The 13592-nt window shown below is 52.1% G+C and overlaps 1 pseudogene; it reads right to left on the reverse strand.

The window, feature by feature from the left end:
• Positions 1 to 12321: 12321 nt before the first annotated feature.
• LOC143262152 (large subunit ribosomal RNA) overlaps positions 12322 to 13592 on the reverse strand; it is a 2995-nt pseudogene continuing 1724 nt past the window's right edge.

The following is a 13592-nucleotide window of genomic DNA, read 5'->3' on the forward strand; positions in this document are numbered from 1 at the left end:
CGTTCTGCGAGGCTCGTCTAAGTTTGTAGACTCGCCTCTTTTGCCTCGTCAGGTCGGCCGTCCACCATGGGACGGATTTTGAATGCCACTGCTTGGTTGGCATCGAGGAGTCGCACGCTTGGACGATCATTCTTTCGATCTCCTGTGCTAGATGTTCGACATCCCCCTTATTGTTCAATGGATCGGGGGATATACTCCTCTTACTTTCCTGCAGCGCCTTGTCGAACTCGGGCCATTTTGCGCTTCGGAGTCGGAACCTTGGTAATAATCCGTTCCGGTTGGTGCTGCTGTTGCTACTAATTTCGGCAGCACCGTCCTCGGCGCAAAAACTCAAAGAAAACTCTATGACTCGGTGGTCGCTGGTCGTCAGGTCCTCGCGGACCTTCCAACCTCGCACCTTGTCGCAAATATCAGGTGTCGATAGTGTGACGTCGATGTATGACTGTCCACTAGGGCTGGAAAACGTCGGAGCGTTTCCAGCCTCGTTCAAGACAACCAAGCCATGGCTCACGATAAACTCTTCGAGTTTACGGCCTCTCACGTCCGTCTCCGCGCTGCCCCACTGGGCTGATTTCGCGTTAACGTCGGCAGAGATAATGACTCGGTTATGCTTAAGTGCGGAAAGAGCTCTCTCCAACCGCGCCAGACCTGATTCAACGTCATCGGAGCATTGAAAGTACTGGCTGATCAGGAAGAAGCTCCCAAACGAACCCGAGATGCTGACACAGGACAAATGCGTGTCGCACAAGTTAGAGACTTTGACCACGGTTAGATCCGGGTTTCTGACCGCTATTGCAGCCATCACCGGTTCGCCTGCCGTGATCAGCCTCGTTCTCAAGCCTAGCCCGGGCACAGTACCCCGCCAGCTATATGGCTCTTGTGCAAGCAACACATCTACCCCTCGCCTATGCATCTCAGTCCGGACTTCGTCGGTCACGTTTCGGGCCCGCTGCATGTTATGCTGCATGACCCGTATGACTCTCGAGCGTCGCCGGTCGTTTGTACTATCCATTCAATTCAAATTATTCTTGTCTAACGCGAGACATCTCCAAAACCAGCGCTTCCTGATAGGAGGCGCAGGCCGGGTCTCGCGACTTGTGTTCAAATGGTCGCCCTCTGTCTTTACAGTTGGAGCAGACCGGAGGCTTGCTCTTCCTGTTACAGAGGGCATAGCCGTGCCCTTTTTCGGCACAATGTCCGCAGACATCCTCTTTGAATTTGCAGCGCTTCGCCGTGTGCCCGAAGCGCTGGCACTTATAGCATCGGGTGACCTGTATGAAGTCCCGCACACGACAGGAACTCCACCCGAGGTACACCCGGTCCCCTCTCTGCGCCAGCCGCCGACGAATCTGCGGACTGACGGCCACTACCCAGTTGGCTGTCTCCGGGGTCTTGCCAGCCATGCGACTGACCCGAACACCCGAAGGCACATCCTTCTGGGACGCCTCAGAGAGGTTTTGCCTCCAAAGACTGGAGGCAATTTCCTCCTTGCCCATCCCTTTCGGAATGTCATAAATCAGGACCTCGGGGTCCCGTTTGCTGGGCAAGGAGACGGACAGTCCCGCACTCGCCAGCTTCTTATTGCCTACGAAGGCTTTTAGGTCCTCCTTGCGATCGGTTTCGACGACGATGCCACCGGAGTGGATGCGTCGAACCGATCTGACACGGATCGCCTCCTTCGCAGGTTTTACGATCGACAGAACAGCTCTCTTAGTAGCATCGCTGTTCTGTCCTTTATCCTTTGGCGGGAAGATACGCACCACGTATTGTGTCGGTGGTCTTCTCGCCTCCGGAGTCGCTGACTGGTTGACCTTTGCCACTTGGGCGTAGGTCAACTGCGCGGCATTGGAGACCGTCTTCGGGAGGGTTCCCTTGGACGGCCCAGGTCGCGCCGCACTCATTACGGCAGGACGCGCTTTTAGGTCCGCCCTGACCGCGGCGAGTTGCCCTTCGACGAAGCTGTTTCGTTGAATCAGCTCCTGGACCAACTCGTTGAGTGCTCCGACTTCTGCTAGTATCTTCGACCCGGACTCCTTGTTGACTTTCGACTCGGGTCGAAAGCAAAAGGTCCGTATCTCCGATACTCGCCTGAAGGCTTCGTCTCTCACGAGATCGAGAGGCCGTACCTTGTGCCCGGAAACCGTCCCCTTCGATTTCCTGGCCTGGTTTGCTGCGGCCTTGCCAGTAGGTGCGACTGGCTTGGCACGCTTCGACTTTTTGGTGACGGTTTTCCAACCGCCACCTTCGGGGTCTTCGACACGCACGGGTGCCGGTTGCACCTTCACGAGCGTGTCTTTGACTGATTCGATTTTTCTGGGTTTCTCCTTCCCAGCCTTGCGGCTGGGGGAGTCCCCCGACTTGGGCGCTGTCCCCACGTTACCGGTGTCCGGCGCGCCTTCTACCGTGGCCTCAGTTTTCACCGAGACCGCTCGCGTGGGTGTCACGCATCTCTCCAAGGTCACACGAGGATTGGCGATGTTCAGCACCTTCCCGGACCTTGTCTTTTTCGCAGACGCAGGAGGGCTAACAGCTGCTGCTGTAGCTTCCGCGTCTGTGGCGACGGCTTCACTCCGAGTAGGAGCTGGACCCGCCGACTTCGAACGTTCAATTTGTACTTTCAATTTAGATCCCATAGTTAGATCTTTGCCTTCATCCGGTACGCTCCCCGGCCACCACCGACCCACACATTTTGGAACCCGCCATCAGGCTGGGTTAGGGCTACGCACCGGACATAGTCTGCTGACTGGGCCGATTGCTCAACCCAGCCCACGTCCTCGCCCGTCAGAACCCACTCGCCGAAGCGTATGGTCGTTCCAAGCCGATTGACTGGACCAGGGCTGCTTTTCTCGTCCAGCCTCCCATCTAGCCGAAGCAGAGGCCAAAGGTACGTGTTGGGGACGTCTCACCCGCAGGAGAGGGCCCCCTCAGATCCCAGGATCCTCTTTTCCGACGACAAGGGTCGCCACGCACGGCAAACACGCGGGAGACAGCAGTCGGAGAGGCTGCCTCTTCCTCTCCACCACACTTCGTTCGGTTCGCTGCGTTTTGAGAACACGAGCTATCCAGCGGTACCTTTTTCGTGGAGGCTCAAGTGTGGCTAGGGCACGTTTGCCCCTTGCGGCCTGGGTTGCCCAGGTGATTGGTTGCATCCCGATTTCTAGATCCAGCGGCATGTTGCTACGTGGCGCGCTCAGACAACGAAAATGCGGCATTCCGGTCAGACCAGAAAAACCGCACAACGTGACGCGGGGGACTGCAGCCACAAGTGACAACAGTCCCCCGGTAGGGAGTAGTACAGCATATTCAATGCTGTACATGAACACGCCACAGCCCGTATGCTTAGTTCAAGGGCCTCGCCATTATGCGAAGTACTACATGTACAACGCACTGGCGGTCTCAAAATACCCTCATCGCCGATGCATCTGATGCATCCGTCAACTCGGCAGCATTCACTCCGTCGGCGTGTTGCTTTGTGGCGTGTTCAGATAACGAAAATGCGGCATTCCAGTCAGACCAGAAAAACCGCATAACGTAACGCGGGGGACTGAAGCCACAAGTGACAACAGTCCCCCGGATGGGAGTAGTGCAGCATGTTCAATACTGCACAAGAACACGCCACAGCCCGCTTGCTTAATCACGGGCCTCGTCATTATGCGAAGCACTACATGTACAACGCACTGACGGTCTCTCGAGTGCCTTCATCGCCGATGCACCTATCGACTCAGCAGCAACATTCAATCCGACGGCGTGTTGCTTCGTGGCGTGTTCAGACAACGAAAATGCGGCATTCCAGTTAGACCAGAAAAACCGCATAACGTGACGCGGGGGACTGCAGCCACAAGTGACAACAGTCCCCCGCTAAGGAGTAGTACAGCATATTCAATGCTGTACATGAACACGCCACAGCCCGCATGCTTAATCTCGGGCCTCGCCATTATGCGAAGTACTACATGTACGACGCACTGACGGTCTAAAATGCCTTCATCGTCGACGCATCCATCGACTCGGTAGTAGCAACAACCTTCGCGAGGACTAGTTCGGGGGTCGCCTCTCAACCCTGGGTGGCCACAGACCGCCACCGCCAGTAGATAGGGACATCTATTGTGAATGAGCTTTAATGAGCGCGACGCGCTAGCTCGTCGTACCAGGCTTGGTTAGCCTATACCGACGGTGTTAGGGTGAGTGAAACCACGGACAAGGGGGTACGCATGCATCTGGAGCATGCATGCGTCGTGCCTGTGAAAAACCCCTCCGTCATCATTTAAGGTTCATCCGGAGGGAAGACCGTCCCGTGTGGGAGGTGACCCGCTTAGCCGTCGCGCTTGCAGGTACATGGCAAGCCATGGGCTTGAAAGCGCGACGTTTCCAGCGGGGGCCACGAGGAGGCGGGGTCACCAGCGCGAGGCTCGGTCTCTTGCGGGTCCGCATGATTTCTCATGTGGAGATTATAGACGTCTAGACACACTAACTGTTGTTAGTGCCCGCGTGGTCTAGACGGCTGTACCGGGGTCTGGGTTGATCCTAAGTTCCACTAACGTTTTCTAATGTAATGTTCTCTCTATATTTCAATACTGCTATTGCGAATTTTGTGAAGTGTCCGAATGTGTCTTCTAGAACGAGTTCTCTGAGCTGGCAAGGCCAGTTTATGCCTGTACTGGTGACGGCTACCATAAGGGTTTCTCTTTCTTTGCGTAGGTGTGGGCAGTCGAAGACAATGTGATGTACATTGTCCGCCCGCCCACAATCGCAGATGTCTGATTCTAAGGATTTCATGCTTTTTAATATGTTCCTTATGTTACCGTGACCAGATAGAAGTTGTACGACGTAGTGGTTTAGGACCACCCAGTTTGCTTCAAGTCTTTGGCGAACGTTCCCGAAAAACTCATGTGTTATCTGGCCTTTTGTTGAGTTGGTCCAAATTTCCTGCCAGGCATCGAGAGTCTGCTCCCGGATGTCTTTTTGCAGTTTGTTTTTTATTTCTATGGATGGTGTTGGTTGTAGTGTTGTGAATTCTAAGTTTCGGATTTTGAAATTTTGATTTCTGCTTAGATTGTATTTTGCTCTTCTCTCCTCTAAGAGTAGTTCTATCGGTATTGCGCCTGTGATTACCATTAGGGCATCGTATGAGATTGTTCTATATGATTTTGAAACTCTGATAAGGGCATGTCTTTGAGTTTTGTGTAAGAGTCTAATGTGATGTGAATTGTTAACCTTGTCTGACCAGGCAGCAGCGGCGTAGGTGAGTATAGGAACAAAGACTCCGTTGTAAATAGTAGCTAGGGTCTTGTGGTTAAGTCCCCAGTTGGCTTTGGCAATTGTAGCAAGAGCGTGAAATATCATTTTGCTTTTATTTGATATTAGTTGCAGGTGAGGAGTTATGTTTAATCTTGTGCCAAATTTGACACCGAGATATTTAACGGAGTTTTTCATTTTAAGTGAGCTGTTCCCGATCTTGACTGTGGGAGGTCTTCTAATATCTAGAAAGCCTTTTAGCAGAATCATTTCTGATTTCTGTGACGAAATTTGGAGTTTTTGTTCCCTACACCATTCTAAGATTGTGGCTGTGATGGAGTTTGCAGTTGTTTCCAACTGTAATCTAGAGTCTCCTGAAGTGAGGACTATTAGGTCGTCCGCGTAAGCAATGACTTTGTGGCCTAGACTATTTAGGCGATTTAGAAGTTCGTCGAATATTAAGTTCCAGAACATGGGTCCCAGGATAGAACCTTGAGGGCAACCTTTGTTTACTGATTTGCGGGATATGAAGCTAGAGGTGACTATCTCTGCTGTTCGGTCAGAGAGGTAACTTTGAATAACTTTGTATATATTTTGCGGACAATTTCTATTTTTTAGGTTCCAGAGGATGCTGGGCCACCATACCGAATCGAAAGCTCCTGAGATGTCGAAGAGCAGACCTATCATATATTTGTTCCGAGAGTAAGTTACATGTTTTCTTAATTCAACCATGGCGTCCTCTGTTGACCTTCCGGGTTTGAATCCGAATTGTCTATCAGAGGTGAGCTCATGGTTGTGCAGAAGGCAGTGGATCTTATTGGCCATAAGCTTTTCCAGAATTTTGCCGAGGACTGGGAGGAGAGAGATCGGCCTATAGGACTTAGGATCGCTCTCCTCTTTCTCTTTTCCTTTAAGTAGCACACGAATCTGAGCACGCTTCCATTGTTTTGGGAATACGCCGTGGGTTAGGCAATCATTAAACAGTTCTGTGATTTCCCCATGTAGGGTAGTCCAGGCCCGCTTAATGATTACGTTTTCTAGTCGGTCGTGTCCGGGGGCTTTATTCGGTTTAAGGGATTTTACTATTGTGGCTATGTCTGTTTTTAAGAATGGGGGAGAATTTTCCGTGGCTGGAGGTGACGACGTCTCCAGTCGGATGTTAATTTGTCTGTTTGTTTCGTTGGTCGTGTTATCGTCTGGAACTAGGTGGGCTAAGAGTTTGTCTATTGTGTCGCGTAGTGTGATTGTTTGTTCACCTTGTATTTGTATACTTTCGCATACTTTGTCTGCTTTTAGTTTTTTGTTTGCTATTTTGTATGTTATTCCCCATGCGTTTTCGTTTCCTTCCTTGGAGACGAAGTTTCTCCAGCTTTTGAGTTTCGCGGATCTAATTTTTGATATATATTTATTTCGGAGGGTTCGATAAGACTCTCCTAAGGATTGCCTTACCGATTTCGTTTTTGTTCTTTGATAGATACGTCTTGCCTCAGTGACCTCTTTTCTAAGTTTGCTTAGTTGCGGAGTCCACCAAGGGACGGATTTCGGGAAGCGTGTTTTTTGCGGGATGGATTGTTCTGCTGCTGTTATGATTTTATTTTCTATTTTCGCGGCGAGTGATTCTGGAGTTGAGGTTTCTAAGGGGGGCGGGTCGTTTGTAGTTTTGTTGGAGAGACAGTGGTGAAATTTGTCCCAGTCTGCTTTTTTAACGTTGAACCTATTGGTTCTGACTGGTCGGCTAGAAGTGTGGAATAGTTGGATGGAATAGGTTATTAGACTGTGGTCGCTCGTGGTCGTACTGTCATGTACCGACCAACACCTGATTTTGTCGAATGAGTTTGCACACGCTAGAGTGAGATCAATGTTAGAAGTTCCTCTAGGTGTGTTGAATGTGAAGGTTGCGGAAGGCTTATTAACTACGAAGAGTCTGTGTTGGGAGATGAAATCTTCCATTGTCTCTCCTCGAGGATCTGTGCGTTTGCTGAACCAGAGGGGGGAGTTCGCGTTTGAATCTAAGCTAATTATTATTTTATGCCCCTTGAGAGTTGTAATTGCTTTATCTAGGTGGGCTAAGTATGAGTCTATGTTTTCGCAAAATTGGAGATACGCGTTGATTATGTAGAATCTGTCGTCTTTCGTGCAGATTTCTACGCATGTGCAATGGGTGTTGCTTATTTGTGCGATCTTAAGGGCTTCTATTTCGGTGTTGAAAATAACTATTGCTGATTTAATTTTGTCCGCGGTAGAGATTTTTGAAAAGCGTTTTTTGTCGGTTATGATTTTTGTAGTAATTCCGAAGCCTGGGATGGAGTTCGCGTTACTGTAGGGCTCCTGAAGCAAGAGTATATCTATCTTTTTGTTTGTCGCTATCTGTCTGAGTTCGTCAGTTACTGTCTTAGAACCTCCGGCGTTTATTTGTGCTACTTTTAGGATTCGCGTGCTACTTGTGTTGCGTCTAGTGGATACTTGGCCTATTTTAAGGGTGGGCATGGATTGGGAGTGGTTAGGTTTATAAACCATAATCCGTGCGAGCGAGGACCTGATTTATAGCAGCGATGTATGCCGGACATTCGCTGTGGGTGACAGAGTGGGTGGCGGGTTTGCCGGTTTTCTGGCAATTATGGCAGCAGGACGGTTTGGCCTTGTTTGGGCATGTTTTGAAAGTGTGGTCTTGCTCGGCGCAATGACCACAAATGTCTTTCTCGGCGCGGCAGTATTTCGTCGTGTGACCGAAGCTGTGGCACTTGTAACAGCGGGTCGCCGCGATGTAATCGTTGACGCGGCAACAATTCCATGCGACGTAGACTCGCTCTTTCTTGACGAGGATGTCGCGGGCCTGTTTAGACACTTCTAGAATCCAGTTGCATCTATCTCTGTTTTTGTCGCCTGATTTAAATGCGAGTTTGATCTGTTGGGAAATAGATTTTTCGGGGCCGTCGAGATTCTGGTTGACGATAGCCTTAAGTGTGGCTTCGTCACTCTCGAGTTTCGGGACGTCGTACAATATTATTCTGGGATTTTTCTTTAGCGGGGCTCCTACTATTAGGCCGGCAGCTTTCAACTGCGCGTTGCCTTGAAGGGTGGTTAGGTCAGAATTTTTAGAGGACTCGACTAGGATCCCGTTGCCCTGGATCCTCCTGATGCTCTTTATTTGCAATTTGTTCTCGGAAGGGGAAACGAGCTTCAGGACTGCTTCCTTGGTCTTCTCACTGGATTCGAAGACCTTGGGATCCTGTGGAAGGATCGTGATCGCGCTAGGAGGGTTCTGTTTTAAATTTGAAAGAGCCGCAGTTTTGGAGCGGACTCCGACTCTTTCGGCGTAGGTGGTGGGTCGGGAGGGTTCTTTCGAGACTTGACACTTTTCAGTGACTGTCTCGAGGGTCTTGCGCTGCATTTTATTTTCGGAGGTGATGGCGTGGATTTGGCCCTCGAGGTTACTGCAGCGGAGGAGGGACGCTCCAAGGATACTTTGCAGTTTCGCGAGTTTACTGGCGATAAACTGCGATGCTTCGGGATAGAGACCGTTGTCCTGGTCCATTAAGAAGTTCAATAAGGCCATTGAGACCTTTTCGGATTTTAAGCGAAGTTCGTTCGCGGTGAGATCGGGGGAGGGAGTGACGGCGGCCGTCTTGCTGCTGTTGTTTTGCGGATTGTTGGGGGCAGGTGTGACCGGGGGCGGAGAAGGGGCTTCGGATTTTCTCCGGGTTTTGGGGGGCTTTTGAGAGGGCACGTTGGTTAGCGGGGTGTCAGAGTCTAATTCTGCGTCGGAGACTATTCTACGTTTATTTTTTCTGTTGCGTTTACTTACTTTGATGTAGCCCTCTGTATCGGATGTATCGGCTTCCATCCTGTCTGTTGTGGTCGGCTGGCGAGGTGGTGGGTTTGTCGGCTGGCGGTTGGCTGCTGGGCTGGCGTCCAGGTCGTCTAGGAGTTGCACACGGATTTTTTTCTTCGGATTTTTGGAAACTCACACGTGAAAAATAATGTACGTATCAAGAAATTTGCGCGTAACTAGGGACGGTTGCTAAGGAGTTTTCGCGGAGGAATGTACTACAGGCCGAGAAACCGTTACTTTTACCGTTAAGCGGTACCGTTACCTGGCCGGCGACCCTTGTAATCCGGGACGGCGCAGGTAGTCAAAATTTACGGACGCGAACAATTTAAAGTAAATGTTTATGCTTATAACTTTTTTAACGTTAAAACAATCAACAAATGAACTGCACAAGGTTGTTGTTGGTAAAAAACACTGCACGTTGATACAAAAAATTTTTAATTTTTGTCACTTTTAAACTACCGTTTACGAAACGACGCGGATTAACTTCGGAGCGACTTGTCGCACGTCCGTTCACCACGGCGGTTGAGAGCGGCAGTAGATAGGGACAGTTAGTGTCGTCGTTGTGAGTCTAAAGATGGGCTATGCCTGGGTCCTATGTGGACTATACTAGCCGCTCTCTCGACGCGTGCCGATGGTCTGGCTCTACCCTCGTTCGTTATCGTGACAGGGGAAGACAACGTGCTACTCCCGCTGCCACCTCGAGTCCAACCCAATCCAGGCACTCTTGACGGAGTAGTGTTAAAGTCAATTTATCTCCGCAAGAGGGGCTTCAGCCTGGCCCGAGGGGGCGAACCCCGAGGGGTCCGCCCAGCATGCCGTTCGAATGGCGGAGTGGACAAGTCCACGTCTGCCCGTCACTCAAGTCGGACACGGGACGACTCCAAAGCTAGCGCCGCCTGATAGGAAGCGCAAGCTGGGTCCCGCGACTTGTGTGCACTAGCCCACCCTCTGTCCTTGCAATTAGAGCAGACCGGAGGTTCACTCTTCTTGCTACAGAGCGTGAAGGTATGCCCCTTTTGGGAGCAGTGACCGCACACGTCCTCCTTGAATTTACAACGCTTCGAGGTATGCCCGAAGCGTTGACAACGGTAGCACCGAAGCACCTGGACGAAATCCCGTACACGACAGGAGTTCCATCCAAGGTAAACTCGGCTACCCCTCTGCTTCAGCCGCTGAAGATTCTGCGGACTGACGGCAACGACCCAGTTGGCTGCCTCCGGGGTCTTGCCAGCCATGCGGCTGACCCGAATTCCCGAAGGCACATCCTTCTGGTTCGCATCGCAGAGATTTTGCCTCCAAATACTGGAGGCAATTTCGTCCTTACCCATCCGACGCGGGACGTCGTAAACTAAAACCTCGGGGTCCCGCTTGGTAGGTAAGGAGACGGACAGACCCGCGCTCCGGAGCTTCTTATTGCCAACGAAGGCTTGCAGGTCCTCCTTTCGGTCGGTCTCGACGACGATGCCACCGGAGTGGATGCGTCGGACCGACTTTATTCGGATCGCCTCCTTCGCTGGTTTAACGAGCGACAGAACAGTAACCTTCGTAACTTCGCTGCTCTGTCCTTTTTCCTTCGGCGGGAAGATTTTTACCACATGCTGCGATTGTGGCCGTCTCCCCGCTTCCGGAGAAGCTCCTTTGCAGTCGACTTTGTTCACATGGGCGTAAGTCGACTGCGCGGCGTTGCAGGCCGTCTTCGGGAGAGTTCCCTTGGACGGCCCAGGTCGCATCGCACTCATTACGGCAGGACGCGCTTTTAGGTCCGCCCTGACCGCGGCGAGCTGCCCTTCGACGAAGCTATTCCGTTGAATAAGCTCCTGGACCAGCTCGTTGAGTGCCTCAACCTCGGCGAGTATCTTTGACCCGGACTCCTTATTGACTTTCGACTCAGGTCGAAAGCAAAAGGTCCGTATTTCGGACACTCGCCTAAAGGCTTCGTCTCTTACGAGATCGAGAGGCCGTACCTTCTGCCCGGAGAACGTCCCCTTCGGTCTCCTGGCCCGGTTTACTGCGGCCTTGCCGGTGGGTGCGCCCGGCTTGGCTCGCTTCGTCTTTTTGGTGACGGTTTGCCAACCGTCACCAGTAGGGTCCTCGACACGCTCGGGTGCCGACTGCACCTTCACGAGTGACGTGTCTCCGACTCGTTCGATTACTTCCACGTTACCGGTGTCCGGCGTACCTTCTACCGTGGGCTCGGTTTTCACCGAGACCGCTCGCGTGGGAGTCACACATCTTTGCAAGATCACACGAGGATTGGCGATATTAATCACCTTCCCGGATCTTGTCTTTCTCACAGACGCGGGGGGACTGACAGCTGCATTTGCAGTTCCCGCGTCTGCGGCGACGGCTTCACTCCGAGTAGGAGCTGGACCCGTCGTCTTTGGACGCTTAGTTTTTTGTTCATTAATTTTATTAAGACCCATAATGTGTCTTGGTCTTTCATCCAGTGCGCTCCCCGGCCACCACCGACCCACACAATTTGGAACCCGCCAAAGGCTGAGTTAGGGCTACGCACCGAATATAGTCTGCTGGCTGGGTCGGTTTCCTTACCCAGCCCGCGTCCTCGCCCAGCAGAACCCACTTGCCCGAAGCGTGTGGTCGTTCCAAGCCGATTGACTGGACCAGGGCTGCTTTTCTCGTCCAGCCGCCCATCTAGCCGAAGCAGAGGCCAAAGGTACGTGTTGGGGACGTCTCACCCGCAGGAGAGGGCCCCCTCAGATCCCAGGATCCTCTTTTCCGACGACAAGGGTCGCCACGCACGGCAAACACGTGGGAGACAGCAGTCGGAGAGGCTGCCTCTTCCTCTCCACCACACTTCGTTCAGTTCGCTGCGTATTTAAGAACACGAGCTATCCAGCGGTACCTTTTTCGTGGAGGCTCAAGTGTGGCTAGGGCACGTTTGCCCCTTGCGGCCTGGGTTGCCCAGGGGATTGATTGCATCCCATGTATTCCTGAGCCCAGCGGAGTGTTGTCTAGTGGCGTGTTCCGCCCACGAAAAACGGTCTGAAAAACCGTTTAACGTAAACTGGGGAACTGATGCCACGAGTGACAACAGTTCCCCAGTCGGAAGTCATACAGCACATACAGTGCTGTACAAAGAACACGCCACAGCCCGTATGCTAAATCAGGGCCTCGCCATTATGCGAAGTACTACATGTACGACGCACTGACGGTCTCTAATGCCTTCATCGCCGATACACCCATCGACTCGGCCGATCAACCCTCCTACGCGAGGGCTAGTTCGGGGGTTATCTCCCGCCCTGGGTGGCCACAGACCGCCACCGCCAGTAGATAGGGACAGATGGGAATCTCGTTAATCCATTCATGCGCGTCACTAATTAGATGACGAGGCATTTGGCTACCTTAAGAGAGTCATAGTTACTCCCGCCGTTTACCCGCGCTTTTTTGAATTTCTTCACGTTGACATTCAGAGCACTGGGCAGAAATCACATTGCGTCAACACCCGTGGGGGCCATCGCAATGCTTTGTTTTAATTAGACAGTCGGATTCCCCTAGTCCGTGCCAGTTCTGAGCTGAGCGTTGAATGGCGGCCGAAGAGGACGACCGCACCGATGGGAAACGCCACGGAAGCCTCGCAGCAAGGAAGATCCGCGGGAGGCCAAGGCACGGGACCGAGCTCGGATCCCAGCCACGAGAGCCGTTCACCTCGCCCAGGCCCGGCACGTCAGCCAGACCCGCTTCCCGACCAAGCCCGACACGCCCCGCTCCTCAGAGCCAATCCTTATCCCGAAGTTACGGATCCAATTTGCCGACTTCCCTTACCTACATTAATCTATCGACTAGAGGCTCTTTACCTTGGAGACCTGCTGCGGATATGGGTACGAACCGGCGCGACACCTCCACGTGGCCCTCTCCTGGATTTTCAAGGTCCGAGGGGATGATCCGGACACCGCCGCAACTGCGGTGCTCTTCGCGTTCCAAACCCTATCTCCCTGCTAGAGGTTTCCAGGGAACTCGAACGCTTATACAGAAAAGAAAACTCTCCCCGGATCTCCCGACGGCGTCTCCAGGTCATTTTGGGTTACCCCGACGAACACTCTTACGAGGGCCCGAATGGTATGCGGTTCCGCTGCCGGGTTCCGGAATAGAAACCGGATTCCCTTTCGCCCAATGGGTGTTTTTTGTGCATGTATATAATAACAAAATATGCTGCGATTTATATAATAATAAAAAAATAAAATAAAATAGCTGCGGTTTTTTTACAAGTGTTTAACGTCTTAGGACACCTCATCTACATAGGATTTCTCTTAGGGCTTAGGATCGACTGACTCGTGTGCAACGGCTGTTCACACGAAACCCTTCTCCACGTCAGTCCTCCAGGGCCTCGCTGGAGTATTTGCTACTACCACCAAGATCTGCGCCGACGGCGGCTCCAGGCAGGCTCACGCCCAGACCCTTCTGCGCACACCGTCGCGACCCTCCTACTCGTCAGAGCTTCATAGAGGACAATAAATTGCCCCGCTTCACACATACCACTGACGGTGGAGTATAGGCGCGACGCTTCAGC

The sequence above is a fragment of the Megalopta genalis genome, unplaced genomic scaffold (genome assembly GCF_051020955.1).
Source record: "Megalopta genalis isolate 19385.01 unplaced genomic scaffold, iyMegGena1_principal scaffold0094, whole genome shotgun sequence".
Lineage (NCBI taxonomy): Eukaryota > Metazoa > Arthropoda > Insecta > Hymenoptera > Halictidae > Megalopta > Megalopta genalis.